Below are 22,571 nucleotides of genomic sequence, written 5' to 3'. Positions count from 1 at the left end.
ACTATAGCATGCTGTTTTTCATCATTTTTAAAGGATTTGAAAAAAAGATGAAAATCACTCCGAGACAATGGACTATAGCCCATGGTCTCGGAGTGATTTTCATCTTTTTTTCAAATCCTCAAAAATGATGAAAAACACTCCGAGACCATGGGCTATAGCCCATGGCCTCGGATGGCATACTATAGCATGCCGTTTTTCATAATTTTTGAGGATTTGAAAAAAAGATGAAAATCCCTCCGAGACAATGGACTATAGCCCATGGTCTCGGAGTGATTTTTTTTTTTTTTTTAAATCCTCAAAAATGATGAAAAACACTCCGAGACCATGGGCTATAGCCCATGGCCTCGGACGGCATACTATAGCATGCCGTTTTTCATCATTTTTGAGGATTTGAAAAAAATATGAAAATCACTCCGAGACAATGGACTATAGCCCATGGTCTCGGAGTGATTTTCGTCTTTTTTTCAAATCCTCAAAAATGATGAAAAACACTCCGAGACCATGGGCTATAGCCCATGGCCTCGGACGGCATACTATAGCATGCCATTTTTCATCATTTTTGAGGATTTGAAAAAAAGATGAAAATCACTCCGAGACAATGGACTATAGCCCATGGTCTCGGAGTGATTTTCGTCTTTTTTTCAAATCCTCAAAAATGATGAAAAACCCTCCGAGACCATGGGCTATAGCCCATGGCCTCGGACGGCATACTATAACATGCTGTTTTTCATCATTTTTGAGGATTTGAAAAAAAGATGAAAATCCCTCCGAGACAATGGACTATAGCCCATGGTCTCGGAGTGATTTTCGTCTTTTTTTCAAATCCTCAAAAATGATGAAAAACCCTCCGAGACCATGGACTATATAGCCCATGGTCTCGGAGTGATTTTCGTCTTTTTTTCAAATCCTCAAAAATGATGAAAAACCCTCCGAGACCATGGGCTATAGCCCATGGCCTCGGACGGCATACTATAGCATGCCGTTTTTCATCATTTTTGAGGATTTGAAAAAAAGACGAAAATCACTCCGAGACAATGGACTATAGCCCATGGTCTCGGAGTGATTTTCGTCTTTTTTTCAAATCCTCAAAAATGATGAAAAACCCTCCGAGACCATGGGCTATAGCCCATGGCCTCGGACGGCATACTATAACATGCTGTTTTTCATCATTTTTGAGGATTTGAAAAAAAGATGAAAATCCCTCCGAGACAATGGACTATAGCCCATGGTCTCGGAGTGATTTTCGTCTTTTTTTCAAATCCTCAAAAATGATGAAAAACCCTCCGAGACCATGGACTATATAGCCCATGGTCTCGGAGTGATTTTCGTCTTTTTTTCAAATCCTCAAAAATGATGAAAAACCCTCCGAGACCATGGGCTATAGCCCATGGCCTCGGACGGCATACTATAGCATGCCGTTTTTCATCATTTTTGAGGATTTGAAAAAAAGACGAAAATCACTCCGAGACAATGGACTATAGCCCATGGTCTCGGAGTGATTTTCGTCTTTTTTTCAAATCCTCAAAAATGATGAAAAACCCTCCGAGACCATGGGCTATAGCCCATGGCCTCGGACGGCATACTATAGCATGCCGTTTTTCATCATTTTTGAGGATTTGAAAAAAAGATGAACATCCCTCCGAGACAATGGACTATAGCCCATGGTCTCGGAGTGATTTTCGTCTTTTTTTCAAATCCTCAAAAATGATGAAAAACACTCCGAGACCATGGGCTATAGCCCATGGCCTCGGACGGCATACTATAGCATGCCGTTTTTCATCATTTTTGAGGATTTGTAAAAAAGATGAAAATCACTCCGAGACAATGGACTATAGCCCATGGTCTCGGAGTGATTTTCGTCTTTTTTTCAAATCCTCAAAAATGATGAAAAACACTCCGAGACCATGGGCTATAGCCCATGGCCTCGGACGGCATACTATAGCATGCCGTTTTTCATCATTTTTGAGGATTTGTAAAAAAGATGAAAATCACTCCGAGACAATGGACTATAGCCCATGGTCTCGGAGTGATTTTGGTCTTTTTTTCAAATCCTCAAAAATGATGAAAAACACTCCGAGACCATGGGCTATAGCCCATGGCCTCGGACGGCATACTATAGCATGCCGTTTTTCATCATTTTTGAGGATTTGAAAAAAAGACGAAAATCACTCCGAGACCATGGGCTATAGCCCATGGTCTCGGAGTGATTTTCGTCTTTTTTTCAAATCCTCAAAAATGATGAAAAACCCTCCGAGACCATGGGCTATAGCCCATGGCCTCGGACGGCATACTATAACATGCTGTTTTTCATCATTTTTGAGGATTTGAAAAAAAGATGAAAATCCCTCCGAGACAATGGACTATAGCCCATGGTCTCGGAGTGATTTTCGTCTTTTTTTCAAATCCTCAAAAATGATGAAAAACCCTCCGAGACCATGGACTATATAGCCCATGGTCTCGGAGTGATTTTCGTCTTTTTTTCAAATCCTCAAAAATGATGAAAAACCCTCCGAGACCATGGGCTATAGCCCATGGCCTCGGACGGCATACTATAGCATGCCGTTTTTCATCATTTTTGAGGATTTGAAAAAAAGACGAAAATCACTCCGAGACAATGGACTATAGCCCATGGTCTCGGAGTGATTTTCGTCTTTTTTTCAAATCCTCAAAAATGATGAAAAACCCTCCGAGACCATGGGCTATAGCCCATGGCCTCGGACGGCATACTATAACATGCTGTTTTTCATCATTTTTGAGGATTTGAAAAAAAGATGAAAATCCCTCCGAGACAATGGACTATAGCCCATGGTCTCGGAGTGATTTTCGTCTTTTTTTCAAATCCTCAAAAATGATGAAAAACCCTCCGAGACCATGGACTATATAGCCCATGGTCTCGGAGTGATTTTCGTCTTTTTTTCAAATCCTCAAAAATGATGAAAAACCCTCCGAGACCATGGGCTATAGCCCATGGCCTCGGACGGCATACTATAGCATGCCGTTTTTCATCATTTTTGAGGATTTGAAAAAAAGACGAAAATCACTCCGAGACAATGGACTATAGCCCATGGTCTCGGAGTGATTTTCGTCTTTTTTTCAAATCCTCAAAAATGATGAAAAACCCTCCGAGACCATGGGCTATAGCCCATGGCCTCGGACGGCATACTATAGCATGCCGTTTTTCATCATTTTTGAGGATTTGAAAAAAAGATGAACATCCCTCCGAGACAATGGACTATAGCCCATGGTCTCGGAGTGATTTTCGTCTTTTTTTCAAATCCTCAAAAATGATGAAAAACACTCCGAGACCATGGGCTATAGCCCATGGCCTCGGACGGCATACTATAGCATGCCGTTTTTCATCATTTTTGAGGATTTGTAAAAAAGATGAAAATCACTCCGAGACAATGGACTATAGCCCATGGTCTCGGAGTGATTTTCGTCTTTTTTTCAAATCCTCAAAAATGATGAAAAACACTCCGAGACCATGGGCTATAGCCCATGGCCTCGGACGGCATACTATAGCATGCCGTTTTTCATCATTTTTGAGGATTTGTAAAAAAGATGAAAATCACTCCGAGACAATGGACTATAGCCCATGGTCTCGGAGTGATTTTGGTCTTTTTTTCAAATCCTCAAAAATGATGAAAAACACTCCGAGACCATGGGCTATAGCCCATGGCCTCGGACGGCATACTATAGCATGCCGTTTTTCATCATTTTTGAGGATTTGAAAAAAAGACGAAAATCACTCCGAGACCATGGGCTATAAAACGACGAGTATAATAAACTGGAAGAAAAGTAACACGTGTGTGTTCTGGTCCTGTTGATTGAGCTGAGCAGGACCTATAAACCTTCAAGGTTTATAAGTCCTTCTCAGCTCAATCAACAGGACCAGAACACACATGGGCTGGCTGCCAGGATCACATCCACCAATGGGGAGGCTGTCTGTGTCCTGTCATGGTTTCTCCTCTGTATTATCTGATTAACATCCACGATAACACTTAAAAGCACTAAAGACACCTTTGATGCACAGCACCATTCAAATGCTCTGTACATGATCCCAAGGCCCCATTTGAAAAGTGACACCAAGAAGAACAACTTACAACCTAAAAATCACACCCGTGTGAACTGAGTGGTGCAACTCCCCTCTCCCCTCCCCCCTACTCTCTCTCTCCCTCTCTCTCATTAGCAGGCAACAGTGCAGCACTATCTCTCTCTCTCTGTTTCTGGCACAACAGCGCCCCTACTGGTACTCATTGGTACTCGTGCTCATAGTCACATTGCTGTTCCTTGGAGTGCCACTCAAAAAATAAACTAGGTAGACTCGTCTTCTGATGTGATGATTTGTGACCATGAAGTTGATTCACCTGGAGTTTTTGTCCGATGTGAGGTATTATATAAGGTAAGGTATTATATACCCTGATCAGCTCTGATCTGACGTAATGAAATCACACCTGGATGTGATTTCACAACTGGCTTTTTTTGTGCAGAGAAAATGACCACGGTTGCTACGGTCATCCAGTTCACCCGGGTGTGATTTAATTACGTCAGAAATTATTTTGAACATAGCAACCATGGTCATTTTTTTATGCACACAAAAGCCAGTTGTAGGAGTGGTTTACACCACTCAAAAATCACTGAGAGCTCAGTGGCACCCTTGTTAAGATGATGTCCATGTGAGCCAGAGGTTGTGAGTTCAAATCCAGCTGAGTTCCTGCACTTTCACTTTGCAGCATGTTTTGGAGCATAACATCCAGAAGAGAACTGGAAAGAGATGGAAAGCTGAGGAGATTCTCAGAGAGCATGGTGGCCTCTGTGATAAGCTGCTGTCTATTAAAACCACAGGTCGTGGGTTCAAGTTCAGCCCATGGCCTCAGACGGCATACTATATCATGCCATTTTTGAGGATTTGAAAAAAAGATGAAAATCACTCCGAGACAATGGACTATAGCCCATGGTCTCGGAGTGATTTTCGTCTTTTTTTCAACTCCTCAGAAATGATGAAAAACACTCCGAGACTATGGGCTATAGCCCATGGCCTCGGACGGCATACTATTAGCCTGGCTAATAAGCCAGACTAATATCACACAACACTGTCGCGGTATATCAGTCTGGGCTGGCTCCACTTGGATTTCATTTCCCGGGGAACATTTTCTCTTTGACGCAATTGGTCAGAGCTACTGTCAGTCAAAAGTCTCAAGCATTGAACGTCACTGTACCAAAGCCCGCCTATATTGCATACCGTGTCCCGATTGGTCCGACCTGTTCTCTGCTGTAGGAAAGAGGCGTGCTACTGAGCCTCGCCAGACCGTAATCCGCTGGTAGGCAACTTTTTTTTGCCAACGGCTGATTCGGTCTGGTTTATTAACCAGGCTAGCATACTATAGCATGCCGTTTTTCATCATTTTTGAGATTTTGAAAAAAAGATGAAAATCACTCCGAGACAATGGACTATAGCCCATGGTCTCGGAGTGATTTTCGTCTTTTTTTCAAATCCTCAAAAATGTTGAAAAACACTCCGAGACCATGGGCTATAGCCCATGGCCTCGGACGGCATACTATAGCATGCCGTTTTTCATCATTTTTGAGGATTTGAAAAAAAGACGAAAATCACTCCGAGACCATGGGCTATAAAACGACGAGTATAATAAACTGGAAGAAAAGTAACAAGTGTGTGTTCTGGTCCTGTTGATTGAGCTGAGCAGGACCTATAAACCTTCAAGGTTTATAAGTCCTTCTCAGCTCAATCAACAGGACCAGAACACACCTGGGCTGGCTGCCAGGATCACATCCACCAATAGGGAGGCTGTCTGTGTCCTGTCATGGTTTCTCCTCTGTATTATCTGATTAACATCCATGATAACACTTAAAAGCACTAAAGACACCTTTGATGCACAGCACCATTCAAATGCTCTGTACATGATCCCAAGGCCCCATTTGAAAAGTGACACCAAGAAGAACAACTTACAACCTAAAAATCACTGAGAGCTCAGTGGCACCCTTGTTAAGATGATGTCCATGTGAGCCAGAGGTTGTGAGTTCAAATCCAGCTGAGTTCCTGCTACTTTCACTTTGCAGCATGTTTTGGAGCATAACATCCAGAAGAGAACTGGAAAGAGATGGAAAGCTGAGGAGATTCTCAGAGAGCATGGTGGCCTCTGTGATAAGCTGCTGTCTATTAGAACCACAGGTCGTGGGTTCAAGTTCAGCCCATGGCCTCAGAAGGCATACTATATCATGCCATTTTTGAGGATTTGAAAAAAATATGAAAATCACTCCGAGACAATGGACTATAGCCCATGGTCTCGGAGTGATTTTCGTCTTTTTTTCAAATCCTCAAAAATGATGAAAAACCCTCCGAGACCATGGGCTATAGCCCATGGCCTCGGACGGCATACTATAGCATGCTGTTTTTCATCATTTTTAAAGGATTTGAAAAAAAGATGAAAATCACTCCGAGACAATGGACTATAGCCCATGGTCTCGGAGTGATTTTCATCTTTTTTTCAAATCCTCAAAAATGATGAAAAACACTCCGAGACCATGGGCTATAGCCCATGGCCTCGGATGGCATACTATAGCATGCCGTTTTTCATAATTTTTGAGGATTTGAAAAAAAGATGAAAATCCCTCCGAGACAATGGACTATAGCCCATGGTCTCGGAGTGATTTTCGTCTTTTTTTCAAATCCTCAAAAATGATGAAAAACACTCCGAGACCATGGGCTATAGCCCATGGCCTCGGACGGCATACTATAGCATGCCGTTTTTCATAATTTTTGAGGATTTGAAAAAAAGATGAAAATCCCTCCGAGACAATGGACTATAGCCCATGGTCTCGGAGTGATTTTCGTCTTTTTTTCAAATCCTCAAAAATGATGAAAAACACTCCGAGACCATGGGCTATAGCCCATGGCCTCGGACGGCATACTATAGCATGCCATTTTTCATCATTTTTGAGGATTTGAAAAAAAGATGAAAATCACTCCGAGACAATGGACTATAGCCCATGGTCTCGGAGTGATTTTCGTCTTTTTTTCAAATCCTCAAAAATGATGAAAAACCCTCCGAGACCATGGGCTATAGCCCATGGCCTCGGACGGCATACTATAACATGCTGTTTTTCATAATTTTTGAGGATTTGAAAAAAAGATGAAAATCCCTCCGAGACCATGGGCTATAAAACGACGAGTATAATAAACTGGAAGAAAAGTAACAAGTGTGTGTTCTGGTCCTGTTGATTGAGCTGAGCAGGACCTATAAACCATCAAGGTTTATAAGTCCTTCTCAGCTCAATCAACAGGACCAGAACACACCTGGGCTGGCTGCCAGGATCACATCCACCAATGGGGAGGCTGTCTGTGTCCTGTCATGGTTTCTCCTCTGTATTATCTGATTAACAACCACGATAACACTTAAAAGCACTTAACACCTTTGATGCACAGCACCATTAAAATGCTCTGTACATGATCCCAAGGCCCCATTTGAAAAGTGACAACAAGAAGAACAACTTACAACCTAAAACTCTCTGAGAGCTCAGTGGCACCCTTGTTAAGATGATGTTCATGTGAGTCAGAGGTTGTGAGTTCAAATCCAGCTGAGTTCCTGCTACTTTCACTTTGCAGCATGTTTTGGAGAATAACATCCAGAAGAGAACTGGAAAGAGATGGAAAGCTGAGGAGATTCTCAGAGAGCATGGTGGCCTCTGTGATAAGCTGCTGTCTATTAGAACCACAGGTCGTGGGTTCAAGTTCAGCCCATGGCCTCAGACGGCATACTATAGCATGCCGTTTTTCATCATTTTTGAGGATTTGAAAAAAAGATGAAAATCACTCCGAGACAATGGACTATAGCCCATGGTCTCGGAGTGATTTTCGTCTTTTTTTCAAATCCTCAAAAATGATGAAAAACACTCCCGAGACCATGGGCTATAGCCCATGGCCTCGGACGGCATACTATAGCATGCCGTTTTTCATCATTTTTGAGGATTTGAAAAAAAGACGAAAATCCCTCCGAGACAATGGACTATAGCCCATGGTCTCGGAGTGATTTTCGTCTTTTTTTCAAATCCTCAAAAATTATGAAAAACCCTCCGAGACCATGGACTATATAGCCCATGGTCTCGGAGTGATTTTCGTCTTTTTTTCAAATCCTCAAAAATGATGAAAAACCCTCCGAGACCATGGGCTATAGCCCATGGCCTCGGACGGCATACTATAGCATGCCGTTTTTCATCATTTTTGAGGATTTGAAAAAAAGACGAAAATCACTCCGAGACAATGGACTATAGCCCATGGTCTCGGAGTGATTTTCGTCTTTTTTTCAAATCCTCAAAAATGATGAAAAACACTCCGAGACCATGGGCTATAGCCCATGGCCTCGGACGGCATACTATAGCATGCAGTTTTTCATCATTTTTGAGGATTTGTAAAAAAGATGAAAATCACTCCGAGACAATGGACTATAGCCCATGGTCTCGGAGTGATTTTCGTCTTTTTTTCAAATCCTCAAAAATGATGAAAAACACTCCGAGACCATGGGCTATAGCCCATGGCCTCGGACGGCATACTATAGAATGCCGTTTTTCATCATTTTTGAGGATTTGTAAAAAAGATGAAAATCACTCCGAGACAATGGACTATAGCCCATGGTCTCGGAGTGATTTTCGTCTTTTTTTCAAATCCTCAAAAATGATGAAAAACCCTCCGAGACCATGGGCTATAGCCCATGGCCTCGGACGGCATACTATAGCATGCCGTTTTTCATCATTTTTGAGGATTTGAAAAAAAGACGAAAATCACTCCGAGACAATGGACTATAGCCCATGGTCTCGGAGTGATTTTCGTCTTTTTTTCAAATCCTCAAAAATGATGAAAAACACTCCGAGACCATGGGCTATAGCCCATGGCCTCGGACGGCATACTATAGCATGCCGTTTTTCATCATTTTTGAGGATTTGTAAAAAAGATGAAAATCACTCCGAGACAATGGACTATAGCCCATGGTCTCGGAGTGATTTTCGTCTTTTTTTCAAATCCTCAAAAATGATGAAAAACACTCCGAGACCATGGGCTATAGCCCATGGCCTCGGACGGCATACTATAGCATGCCGTTTTTCATCATTTTTGAGGATTTGTAAAAAAGATGAAAATCACTCCGAGACAATGGACTATAGCCCATGGTCTCTGAGTGATTTTCGTCTTTTTTTCAAATCCTCAAAAATGATGAAAAACACTCCGAGACGATGGGCTATAGCCCATGGCCTCGGACGGCATACTATAGCATGCCGTTTTTCATCATTTTTGAGGATTTGAAAAAAAGACGAAAATCACTCCGAGACCATGGGCTATAAAACGACGAGTATAATAAACTGGAAGAAAAGTAACAAGTGTGTGTTCTGGTCCTGTTGATTGAGCTGAGCAGGACCTATAAACCTTCAAGGTTTATAAGTCCTTCTCAGCTCAATCAACAGGACCAGAACACACCTGGGCTGGTTGCCAGGATCACATCCACCAATGGGGAGGCTGTCTGTGTCCTGTCATGGTTTCTCCTCTGTATTATCTGATTAACATCCACGATAACACTTAAAAGCACTAAAGACACCTTTGATGCACAGCACCATTCAAATGCTCTGTACATGATCCCAAGGCCCCATTTGAAAAGTGACAACAAGAAGAACAACTTACAACCTAAAACTCTCTGAGAGCTCAGTGGCACCCTTGTTAAGATGATGTTCATGTGAGTCAGAGGTTGTGAGTTCAAATCCAGCTGAGTTCCTGCTACTTTCACTTTGCAGCATGTTTTGGAGAATAACATCCAGAAGAGAACTGGAAAGAGATGGAAAGCTGAGGAGATTCTCAGAGAGCATGGTGGCCTCTGTGATAAGCTGCTGTCTATTAGAACCACAGGTCGTGGGTTCAAGTTCAGCCCATGGCCTCAGACGGCATACTATAGCATGCCATTTTTCATCATTTTTGAGGATTTGAAAAAAAGATGAAAATCACTCCGAGACAATGGACTATAGCCCATGGTCTCGGAGTGATTTTCGTCTTTTTTTCAAATCCTCAAAAATTATGAAAAACCCTCCGAGACCATGGACTATATAGCCCATGGTCTCGGAGTGATTTTCGTCTTTTTTTCAAATCCTCAAAAATGATGAAAAACCCTCCGAGACCATGGGCTATAGCCCATGGCCTCGGACGGCATACTATAGCATGCCGTTTTTCATCATTTTTGAGGATTTGAAAAAAAGACGAAAATCACTCCGAGACCATGGGCTATAAAACGACGAGTATAATAAACTGGAAGAAAAGTAACAAGTGTGTGTTCTGGTCCTGTTGATTGAGCTGAGCAGGACCTATAAACCTTCAAGGTTTATAAGTCCTTCTCAGCTCAATCAACAGGACCAGAACACACCTGGGCTGGCTGCCAGGATCACATCCACCAATGGGGAGGCTGTCTGTGTCCTGTCATGGTTTCTCCTCTGTATTATCTGATTAACATCCACGATAACACTTAAAAGCACTAAACACCTTTGATGCACAGCACCATTCAAATGCTCTGTACATGATCCCAAGGCCCCATTTGAAAAGTGACAACAAGAAGAACAACTTACAACCTAAAACTCTCTGAGAGCTCAGTGGCACCCTTGTTAAGATGATGTTCATGTGAGTCAGAGTTTGTGAGTTCAAATCCAGCTGAGTTCCTGCTACTTTCACTTTGCAGCATGTTTTGGAGAATAACATCCAGAAGAGAACTGGAAAGAGATGGAAAGCTGAGGAGATTCTCAGAGAGCATGGTGGCCTCTGTGATAAGCTGCTGTCTATTAGAACCAGTTCAGCCCATGGCCTCAGACGGCATACTATAGCATGCCATTTTTCATCATTTTTGAGGATTTGAAAAAAAGATGAAAATCACTCCGAGACAATGGACTATAGCCCATGGTCTCGGAGTGATTTTCGTCTTTTTTTCAAATCCTCAAAAATGATGAAAAACACTCCGAGACCATGGGCTATAGCCCATGGACTCGGACGGCATACTATAACATGCCGTTTTTCATCATTTTTGAGGATTTAAAAAAAATATGAAAATCACTCCGGGACAATGGACTATAGCCCATGGTCTTGGAGTGATTTTCGTCTTTTTTTCAAATCCTCAAAAATGATGAAAAACCCTCCGAGACCATGGGCTATAGCCCATGGCCTCGGGCGGCATACTATAACATGCTGTTTTTCATCATTTTTGAGGATTTGAAAAAAAGATGAAAATCCCTCCGAGACAATGGACTATAGCCCATGGTCTCGGAGTGATTTTCGTCTTTTTTTCAAATCCTCAAAAATGATGAAAAACCCTCCAAGACCATGGCCTATAGCCCATGGCCTCGGACGGCATACTATAGCATGCCGTTTTTCATAATTTTTGAGGATTTGTAAAAAAGATGAAAATCACTCCGAGACAATGGACTATAACCCATGGTCTCGGAGTGATTTTCGTCTTTTTTTCAAATCCTCAAAAATGATGAAAAACACTCCGAGACTATGGGCTATAGCCCATGGCCTCGGACGGCATACTATAGCATGCCGTTTTTCATCATTTTTGAGGATTTGAAAAAAAGACGAAAATCACTCCGAGACAATGGACTATAGCCCATGGTCTCAGAGTGATTTTCGTCTTTTTTTCAAATCCTCAAAAATGATGAAAAACACTCCGAGACCATGGGCTATAGCCCATGGCCTCGGACGGCATACTATAGCATGCAGTTTTTCATCATTTTTGAGGATTTGTAAAAAAGATGAAAATCCCTCCGAGACAATGGACTATAGCCCATGGTCTCGGAGTGATTTTCGTCTTTTTTTCAAATCCTCAAAAATGATGAAAAACACTCCGAGACCATGGGCTATAGCCCATGGCCTCGGACGGCATACTATAGCATGCCGTTTTTCATCATTTTTGAGGATTTGTAAAAAAGATGAAAATCACTCCGAGACAATGGACTATAGCCCATGGTCTCGGAGTGATTTTCGTCTTTTTTTCAAATCCTCAAAAATGATGAAAAACACTCCGAGACCATGGGCTATAGCCCATGGCCTCGGACGGCATACTATAGCATGCCGTTTTTCATCATTTTTGAGGATTTGTAAAAAAGATGAAAATCACTCCGAGACAATGGACTATAGCCCATGGTCTCGGAGTGATTTTCGTCTTTTTTTCAAATCCTCAAAAATGATGAAAAACACTCCGAGACCATGGGCTATAGCCCATGGCCTCGGACGGCATACTATAGCATGCCGTTTTTCATCATTTTTGAGGATTTGAAAAAAAGACGAAAATCACTCCGAGACAATGGACTATAGCCCATGGTCTCGGAGTGATTTTCGTCTTTTTTTCAAATCCTCAAAAATGATGAAAAACCCTCCGAGACCATGGGCTATAGCCCATGGCCTCGGACGGCATACTATAGCATGCCGTTTTTCATCATTTTTGACGATTTGTAAAAAAGATGAAAATCACTCCGAGACAATGGACTATAGCCCATGGTCTCGGAGTGATTTTCGTCTTTTTTTCAAATCCTCAAAAATGATGAAAAACATTCCGAGACCATGGGCTATAGCCCATGGCCTCGGACGGCATACTATAGCATGCCGTTTTTCATCATTTTTGAGGATTTGTAAAAAAGATGAAAATAACTCCGAGACAATGGACTATAGCCCATGGTCTCGGAGTGATTTTCGTCTTTTTTTCAAATCCTCAAAAATGATGAAAAACACTCCGAGACCATGGGCTATAGCCCATGGCCTCGGACGGCATACTATAGCATGCCGTTTTTCATCATTTTTGAGGATTTGAAAAAAAGACGAAAATCACTCCGAGACCATGGGCTATAAAACGACGAGTATAATAAACTGGAAGAAAAGTAACAAGTGTGTGTTCTGGTCCTGTTGATTGAGCTGAGCAGGACCTATAAACCTTCAAGGTTTATAAGTCCTTCTCAGCTCAATCAACAGGACCAGAACACACCTGGGCTGGCTGCCAGGATCACATCCACCAATGGGGAGGCTGTCTGTGTCCTGTCATGGTTTCTCCTCTGTATTATCTGATTAACATCCACGATAACACTTAAAAGCACTAAACACCTTTGATGCACAGCACCATTCAAATGCTCTGTACATGATCCCAAGGCCCCATTTGAAAAGTGACAACAAGAAGAACAACTTACAACCTAAAACTCTCTGAGAGCTCAGTGGCACCCTTGTTAAGATGATGTTCATGTGAGTCAGAGTTTGTGAGTTCAAATCCAGCTGAGTTCCTGCTACTTTCACTTTGCAGCATGTTTTGGAGAATAACATCCAGAAGAGAACTGGAAAGAGATGGAAAGCTGAGGAGATTCTCAGAGAGCATGGTGGCCTCTGTGATAAGCTGCTGTCTATTAGAACCAGTTCAGCCCATGGCCTCAGACGGCATACTATAGCATGCCATTTTTCATCATTTTTGAGGATTTGAAAAAAAGATGAAAATCACTCCGAGACAATGGACTATAGCCCATGGTCTCGGAGTGATTTTCGTCTTTTTTTCAAATCCTCAAAAATGATGAAAAACACTCCGAGACCATGGGCTATAGCCCATGGACTCGGACGGCATACTATAACATGCCGTTTTTCATCATTTTTGAGGATTTAAAAAAAATATGAAAATCACTCCGAGACAATGGACTATAGCCCATGGTCTTGGAGTGATTTTCGTCTTTTTTTCAAATCCTCAAAAATGATGAAAAACCCTCCGAGACCATGGGCTATAGCCCATGGCCTCGGACGGCATACTATAACATGCTGTTTTTCATCATTTTTGAGGATTTGAAAAAAAGATGAAAATCCCTCCGAGACAATGGACTATAGCCCATGGTCTCGGAGTGATTTTCGTCTTTTTTTCAAATCCTCAAAAATGTAGAAAAACCCTCCAAGACCATGGCCTATAGCCCATGGCCTCGGACGGCATACTATAGCATGCCGTTTTTCATAATTTTTGAGGATTTGTAAAAAAGATGAAAATCACTCCGAGACAATGGACTATAACCCATGGTCTCGGAGTGATTTTCGTCTTTTTTTCAAATCCTCAAAAATGATGAAAAACACTCCGAGACTATGGGCTATAGCCCATGGCCTCGGACGGCATACTATAGCATGCCGTTTTTCATCATTTTTGAGGATTTGAAAAAAAGACGAAAATCACTCCGAGACAATGGACTATAGCCCATGGTCTCGGAGTGATTTTCGTCTTTTTTTCAAATCCTCAAAAATGATGAAAAACACTCCGAGACCATGGGCTATAGCCCATGGCCTCGGACGGCATACTATAGCATGCCGTTTTTCATCATTTTTGAGGATTTGTAAAAAAGATGAAAATCACTCCGAGACAATGGACTATAACCCATGGTCTCGGAGTGATTTTCGTCTTTTTTTCAAATCCTCAAAAATGATGAAAAACACTCCGAGACTATGGGCTATAGCCCATGGCCTCGGACGGCATACTATAGCATGCAGTTTTTCATCATTTTTGAGGATTTGAAAAAAAGACGAAAATCACTCCGAGACCATGGGCTATAAAATGACGAGTATAATAAACTGGAAGAAAAGTAACAAGTGTGTGTTCTGGTCCTGTTGATTGAGCTGAGCAGGACCTATAAACCTTCAAGGTTTATAGGTCCTTCTCAGCTAAATCAACAGGACCAGAACACACCTGGGCTGGCTGCCAGGATCACATCCACCAATGGGGAGGCTGTCTGTGTCCTGTCATGGTTTCTCCTCTGTATTATCTGATTAACATCCACGATAACACTTAAAAGCACTAAACACCTTTGATGCACAGCACCATTCAAATGCTCTGTACATGATCCCAAGGCCCCATTTGAAAAGTGACAACAAGAAGAACAACTTACAACCTAAAACTCTCTGAGAGCTCAGTGGCACCCTTGTTAAGATGATGTTCATGTGAGTCAGAGTTTGTGAGTTCAAATCCAGCTGAGTTCCTGCTACTTTCACTTTGCAGCATGTTTTGGAGAATAACATCCAGAAGAGAACTGGAAAGAGATGGAAAGCTGAGGAGATTCTCAGAGAGCATGGTGGCCTCTGTGATAAGCTGCTGTCTATTAGAACCAGTTCAGCCCATGGCCTCAGACGGCATACTATAGCATGCCGTTTTTCATCATTTTTGAGGATTTGTAAAAAAGATGAAAATCACTCCGAGACAATGGACTATAGCCCATGGCCTAGGACGGCATACTATAGCATGCCGTTTTTCATAATTTTTGAGGATTTGTAAAAAAGATGAAAATCACTCCGAGACAATGGACTATAGCCCATGGTCTCGGAGTGATTTTCGTCTTTTTTTCAAATCCTCAAAAATGATGAAAAACACTCCGAGACCATGGGCTATAGCCCATGGCCTCGGACGGCATACTATAGCATGCCGTTTTTCATCATTTTTGAGGATTTGAAAAAAAGATGAAAATCCCTCCGAGACAATAGACTATAGCCCATGGTCTCGGAGTGATTTTCGTCTTTTTTTCAAATCCTCAAAAATGATGAAAAACCCTCCGAGACCATGGGCTATAGCCCATGGCCTAGGACGGCATACTATAGCATGCCGTTTTTCATAATTTTTGAGGATTTGTAAAAAAGATGAAAATCACTCCGAGACAATGGACTATAGCCCATGGTCTCAGGGTGATTTTCGTCATTTTTTCAAATCCTCAAAAATGATGAAAAACACTCCGAGACCATGGGCTATAGCCCATGGCCTCGGACGGCATACTATAGCATGCCGTTTTTCATCATTTTTGAGGATTTGAAAAAAAGACGAAAATCACTCCGAGACAATGGACTATAGCACATGGTCTCGGAGTGATTTTCGTCTTTTTTTCAAATCCTCAAAAATGATGAAAAACCCTCCGAGACCATGGGCTATAGCCCATGGCCTAGGACGGCATACTATAGCATGCCGTTTTTCATAATTTGAGGATTTGTAAAAAAGATGAAAATCACTCCGAGACAATGGACTATAGCCCATGGTCTCGGAGTGATTTTCGTCTTTTTTTCAAATCCTCAAAAATGATGAAAAACACTCTGAGACCATGGGCTATAGCCCATGGCCTCGGACGGCATACTACAGCATGCCGTTTTTCATCATTTTTGAGGATTTGAAAAAAATACGAAAATCACTCCGAGACCATGGGCTATAAAACGACGAGTATAATAAACTGGAAGAAAAGTAACAAGTGTGTGTTCTGGTCCTGTTGATTGAGCTGAGCAGGACCTATAAACCTTCAAGGTTTATAAGTCCTTCTCAGCTCAATCAACAGGACCAGAACACACCTGGGCTGGCTGCCAGGATCACATCCACCAATGGGGAGGCTGTCTGTGTCCTGTCATGGTTTCTCCTCTGTATTATCTGATTAACATCCACGATAACACTTAAAAGCACTAAAGACACCTTTGATGCACAGCACCATTCAAATGCTCTGTACATGATCCCAAGGCCCCATTTGAAAAGTGACACCAAGAAGAACAACTTACAACCTAAAAATCACTGAGAGCTCAGTGGCACCCTTGTTAAGATGATGTCCATGTGAGCCAGAGGTTGTGAGTTCAAATCCAGCTGAGTTCCTGCTACTTTCACTTTGCAGCATGTTTTGGAGCATAACATCCAGAAGAGAACTGGAAAGAGATGGAAAGCTGAGGAGATTCTCAGAGAGCATGGTGGCCTCTGTGATAAGCTGCTGTCTATTAGAACCACAGGTCGTGGGTTCAAGTTCAGCCCATGGCCTCGGAAGGCATACTATAGCATGCCGTTTTTCATCATTTTTGAGGATTTGAAAAAAAGATGAAAATCACTCCGAGACAATGGACTATAGCCCATGGTCTCGGAGTGATTTTCGTCTTTTTCTCAAATCCTCAAAAATGATGAAAAACCCCCCGAGACCATGGGCTATAGCCCATGGCCTCGGACGGCATACTATAGCATGCCGTTTTTCATCATTTTTGAGGATTTAAAAAAAATATGAAAATCACTCCGAGACAATGGACTATAGCCCATGGTCTCGGAGTGATTTTCGTCTTTTTTTCAAATCCTCAAAAATGATGAAAAACCCTCAGAGACCATGGGCTATAGCCCATGGCCTCGGACGGCATACTATAACATGCCGTTTTTCATCATTTTTGAGGATTTGAAAAAAAGATGAAAATCCATCCGAGACAATGGACTATAGCACATGGTCTCGGAGTGATTTTCGTCTTTTTTTCAAATCCTCAAAAATGATGAAAAACCCTCCGAGACCATGGGCTATAGCCCATGGCCTAGGACGGCATACTATAGCATGCCGTTTTTCATAATTTTTGAGGATTTGTAAAAAAGATGAAAATCACTCCGAGACAATGGACTATAGCCCATGGTCTCAGGGTGATTTTCGTCATTTTTTCAAATCCTCAAAAATGATGAAAAACACTCCGAGACCATGGGCTATAGCCCATGGCCTCGGACGGCATACTATAGCATGCCGTTTTTCATCATTTTTGAGGATTTGAAAAAAAGACGAAAATCACTCCGAGACAATGGACTATAGCACATGGTCTCGGAGTGATTTTCGTCTTTTTTTCAAATCCTCAAAAATGATGAAAAACCCTCCGAGACCATGGGCTATAGCCCATGGCCTAGGACGGCATACTATAGCATGCCGTTTTTCATAATTTGAGGATTTGTAAAAAAGATGAAAATCACTCCGAGACAATGGACTATAGCCCATGGTCTCGGAGTGATTTTCGTCTTTTTTTCAAATCCTCAAAAATGATGAAAAACACTCTGAGACCACGGGCTATAGCCCATGGCCTCGGACGGCATACTATAGCATGCCGTTTTTCATCATTTTTGAGGATTTGAAAAAAATACGAAAATCACTCCGAGACCATGGGCTATAAAACGACGAGTATAATAAACTGGAAGAAAAGTAACAAGTGTGTGTTCTGGTCCTGTTGATTGAGCTGAGCAGGACCTATAAACCTTCAAGGTTTATAAGTCCTTCTCAGCTCAATCAACAGGACCAGAACACACCTGGGCTGGCTGCCAGGATCACATCCACCAATGGGGAGGCTGTCTGTGTCCTGTCATGGTTTCTCCTCTGTATTATCTGATTAACATCCACGATAACACTTAAAAGCACTAAAGACACCTTTGATGCACAGCACCATTCAAATGCTCTGTACATGATCCCAAGGCCCCATTTGAAAAGTGACACCAAGAAGAACAACTTACAACCTAAAAATCACTGAGAGCTCAGTGGCACCCTTGTTAAGATGATGTCCATGTGAGCCAGAGGTTGTGAGTTCAAATCCAGCTGAGTTCCTGCTACTTTCACTTTGCAGCATGTTTTGGAGCATAACATCCAGAAGAGAACTGGAAAGAGATGGAAAGCTGAGGAGATTCTCAGAGAGCATGGTGGCCTCTGTGATAAGCTGCTGTCTATTAGAACCACAGGTCGTGGGTTCAAGTTCAGCCCATGGCCTCGGAAGGCATACTATAGCATGCCGTTTTTCATCATTTTTGAGGATTTGAAAAAAAGATGAAAATCACTCCGAGACAATGGACTATAGCCCATGGTCTCGGAGTGATTTTCGTCTTTTTCTCAAATCCTCAAAAATGATGAAAAACCCCCCGAGACCATGGGCTATAGCCCATGGCCTCGGACGGCATACTATAGCATGCCGTTTTTCATCATTTTTGAGGATTTAAAAAAAATATGAAAATCACTCCGAGACAATGGACTATAGCCCATGGTCTCGGAGTGATTTTCGTCTTTTTTTCAAATCCTCAAAAATGATGAAAAACCCTCAGAGACCATGGGCTATAGCCCATGGCCTCGGACGGCATACTATAACATGCCGTTTTTCATCATTTTTGAGGATTTGAAAAAAAGATGAAAATCCATCCGAGACAATGGACTATAGCACATGGTCTCGGAGTGATTTTCGTCTTTTTTTCAAATCCTCAAAAATGATGAAAAACCCTCCAAGACCATGGGCTATAGCCCATGGCCTCGGACGGCATACTATAGCATGCCATTTTTCATCATTTTTGAGGATTTGAAAAAAAGATGAAAATCACTCTGAGACAATGGACTATAGCCCATGGTCTCGGAGTGATTTTCGTCTTTTTTTCAAATCCTCAAAAATGATGAAAAACCCTCCGAGACCATGGGCTATAGCCCATGGCCTCGGACGGCATACTATAGCATGCCGTTTTTCATCATTTTTGAGGATTTAAAAAAAATATGAAAATCACTCCGAGACAATGGACTATAGCCCATGGTCTCGGAGTGATTTTCGTCTTTTTTTCAAATCCTCAAAAATGATGAAAAACCCCCCGAGACCATGGGCTATAGCCCATGGCCTCGGACGGCATACTATAGCATGCCGTTTTTCATCATTTTTGAGGATTTGAAAAAAAGATGAAAATCACTCTGAGACAATGGACTATAGCCCATGGTCTCGGAGTGATTTTCGTCTTTTTTTCAAATCCTCAAAAATGATGAAAAACACTCCGAGACCATGGGCTATAGCCCATGGCCTCGGACGGCATACTATAGCATGCCGTTTTTCATCATTTTTGAGGATTTGAAAAAAATATGAAAATCACTCCGAGACAATGGACTATAGCCCATGGTCTCGGAGTGATTTTCGTCTTTTTTTCAAATCCTCAAAAATGATGAAAAACCCTCCGAGACCATGGGCTATAGCCCATGGCCTCGGACGGCATACTATAGCATGCCGTTTTTCATAATTTTTGAGGATTTGAAAAAAAGACGAAAATCACTCTGAGACGATGGGCTATAGCCCATGGTCTCAGAGTGATTTCCGTCTTTTTTCATCATTTTTGACCATGGGCTATAGCCCATATCGGACAGCATATGTCGCTTTTCCGTGAATTTCACCTTTTTTTCAGATCCTCCGAAATCGTGAAAAATGGCACCCTATAGTATGACATCCAAAACCATGAACACGAAAGTTGTTCGGCATGAAGGTGTGTATCAAAGTTTCATTACTCACGGTAAAACGGTTCATGAGCATTTCCCGTTTAAAGTTTGCATTTTCAGTTTTAATGCTACAGCGCCACCCTTTGGCCAATGGTCGTGGGCTTCGCATCCTCACCGTTTGGCATAGCCCTCTACCATATTGCGAAGTTTCGCGAAAACCCGACAGCACGGTTCAGCCAGACCTGCTATTTCTGGTGGAAGAAGAGGAGAAAAACAAACACAATAAGGGAGCAAGAGTCCCTTCGGGCTTGGTCCCTTAATAAATAGACTTGGTAACCTAACTGTAGGGAGTACAAACACAGTAGAGAACCTGGGGGTTATCATCTATGAAAAGGCAACACAATGAGCAGAATATAAAAATAAACCATGTAAATACAACAAATTGAGCAGAGCACCGCAGGGAGTTGAACCCCGTTCTGGTAAACCAGGAAGTACCACACCAGTGCCTTAGTTTGTTTTGTTGTAATTTACAGGTCCAAAAGCAATCACATTCACTTTCATTAGCCCTCTTATTATTCCCAGAATAAAATAAAGTTTTTATTTCATAATTATTATTTTTTTGTTTAATTCCAGGGGCCACAAGGGGGCGCTCCGCGGGCCGCCAATTGAATACCACTGGACCTAGCCTGTCACCTTTTTTTGATTTTCACCTTTTTCTCAAATCCTCCGAAATCGTGAAAAATGGCACCCTGTAGCATGCGCTCCGAGACCATGGACTATAGCCTGTCGCTTTTCAGTGATTTTCAAATCCTCCGAAATCGTGAAAAATGGCACCCTATAGTATTCGCTCCGACACGATGGACTATAGCCTGTCGCTTTTCAGTGATTTTCACCGAAAACGAAAGTTGTTCGGCATGAAGGAAATGTGTATCAAAGTTTTATTGCTCACGGTAAAACGGTTCATGAGCTTTCCCGTTTAAATTTTGCATTTACAGACAGACAGACAGACAAGAATCCTCCTGGCAGGCTCCTACTTGGCCTCACCCCCCGAATCCACCTCACCCCTGCCCACTTTGACAGGCTGGAATGGCCTGGGCCATGGCTCAGTGGTCCAGACACCTTGGCTGGTAATCCAGTCTGGCAGTGTGCCGTGGGTTCGACTCCCGATCCCGACGGCCTTTACTGCATGTCTTCCCCCGATTTCCTGTCAGCCTACTGTCTGTCCCTCCATAAAATAAATATATATATAAAATAAAGGCGAAAGCCACAAAAAGACAATGGGTTGGTCCACAAGATTAGATACACCACCAAGATACCCAAGCACCTGTCTAGATACTTCCTTAATGTTAACAAAGTCCACACCCACAACACCAGAGGGAGTGCAACGAACCATGTACAACCCAGATTCGGCACAAACAAAGGACTAAATTATTTTCGCTCCTATGCCACCAAAATGTGGAACGCCCTACCAACAGTCATTAAGACATGCGAATCCCTTGACTCCTTCAAAACCGCTCTCAAAGGGCACCTACGGACGGCTGCAATTCGAAACTGGCCCCCGTAAAATCTCAATCCCCCCCCAACCCTTTTCCACCTTACTGTATATGTTTCTTTTCCCTTTTTACCTCCTTTATGATGAATTCCTGTTCTGTTCTTTGACTATATAGAGGCTTACATTTGTACGTCTCTAAATGTTTTGATGAATTGAACAAGGTGGACCCTCTTGTAAACACGTGTAATGCTTAATTGGGTCATCCACTCACAGTCTTTGTATTGAGTTTGTGCTTGAAATGTACTGTAATTCTGCAAACTGTTAATACATCTTATTTACAATGAGATGCGGACGGGAGCTGGTGCCACTTGGACCCGGACGTAACGTAGCACTACAAAATTACGTCGGACTTAAATACTGAATAGCTAAATCCAAATGGCCGCTTTTAGAAATCGGTCTTGAAAGTAAAGACTTGAGTGGGGTTTGAACCCACAACCTCCAGATCATGTAGCCAATGACCTAACTCACTGACCTATGTGCTACCTGCAACAGAACAGTCTTCCTTTGCCTCAGAGTAATTTATTGGTACAAAAAATTAAACATAACAGGAGCTTTGCCTATCGTTTGTTGTGCTGTTGTTCATCTAGAAGTTCGAATGTTTAAGAATCACTATTCTGTATTTAAGTCCGACTTAATTTTGTAGTCCTACGTTACGTCCGGGTCCAAGTGGCACCAGCTCCCGTTCGCATCTCATTGTAAATAGAATATCCAAACACGTGAATCTTTTCACAATGACGTTATTTTTCAGAAAGGAAGCCATTGAGGGTTAAAATGCATCTTAAGACTATTATTATCATTATTATTGAAGGTGGTAACAGTCCATTTGCTCAGTACAATATTTCGGGGGCATAGGCCCATTTAGAATGTGTGCAGGGTTGAGTATGTTGAATCTAGTTTGCATTAATGAGGATTTAGTTGACACAATTAAATAAAATGGCGATAGTATTCAGTGTGGGGCAGACGGCCTGTCACAGCCAGATATGGGAGACCAGTAGCTTTGTTG

This window comes from Electrona antarctica, assembly GCF_951216825.1.
Source record: "Electrona antarctica genome assembly, chromosome: 13".
NCBI classification, from domain to species: Eukaryota; Metazoa; Chordata; class Actinopteri; order Myctophiformes; family Myctophidae; genus Electrona; species Electrona antarctica.
Note: the sequence above shows the minus strand (reverse complement) of the source record.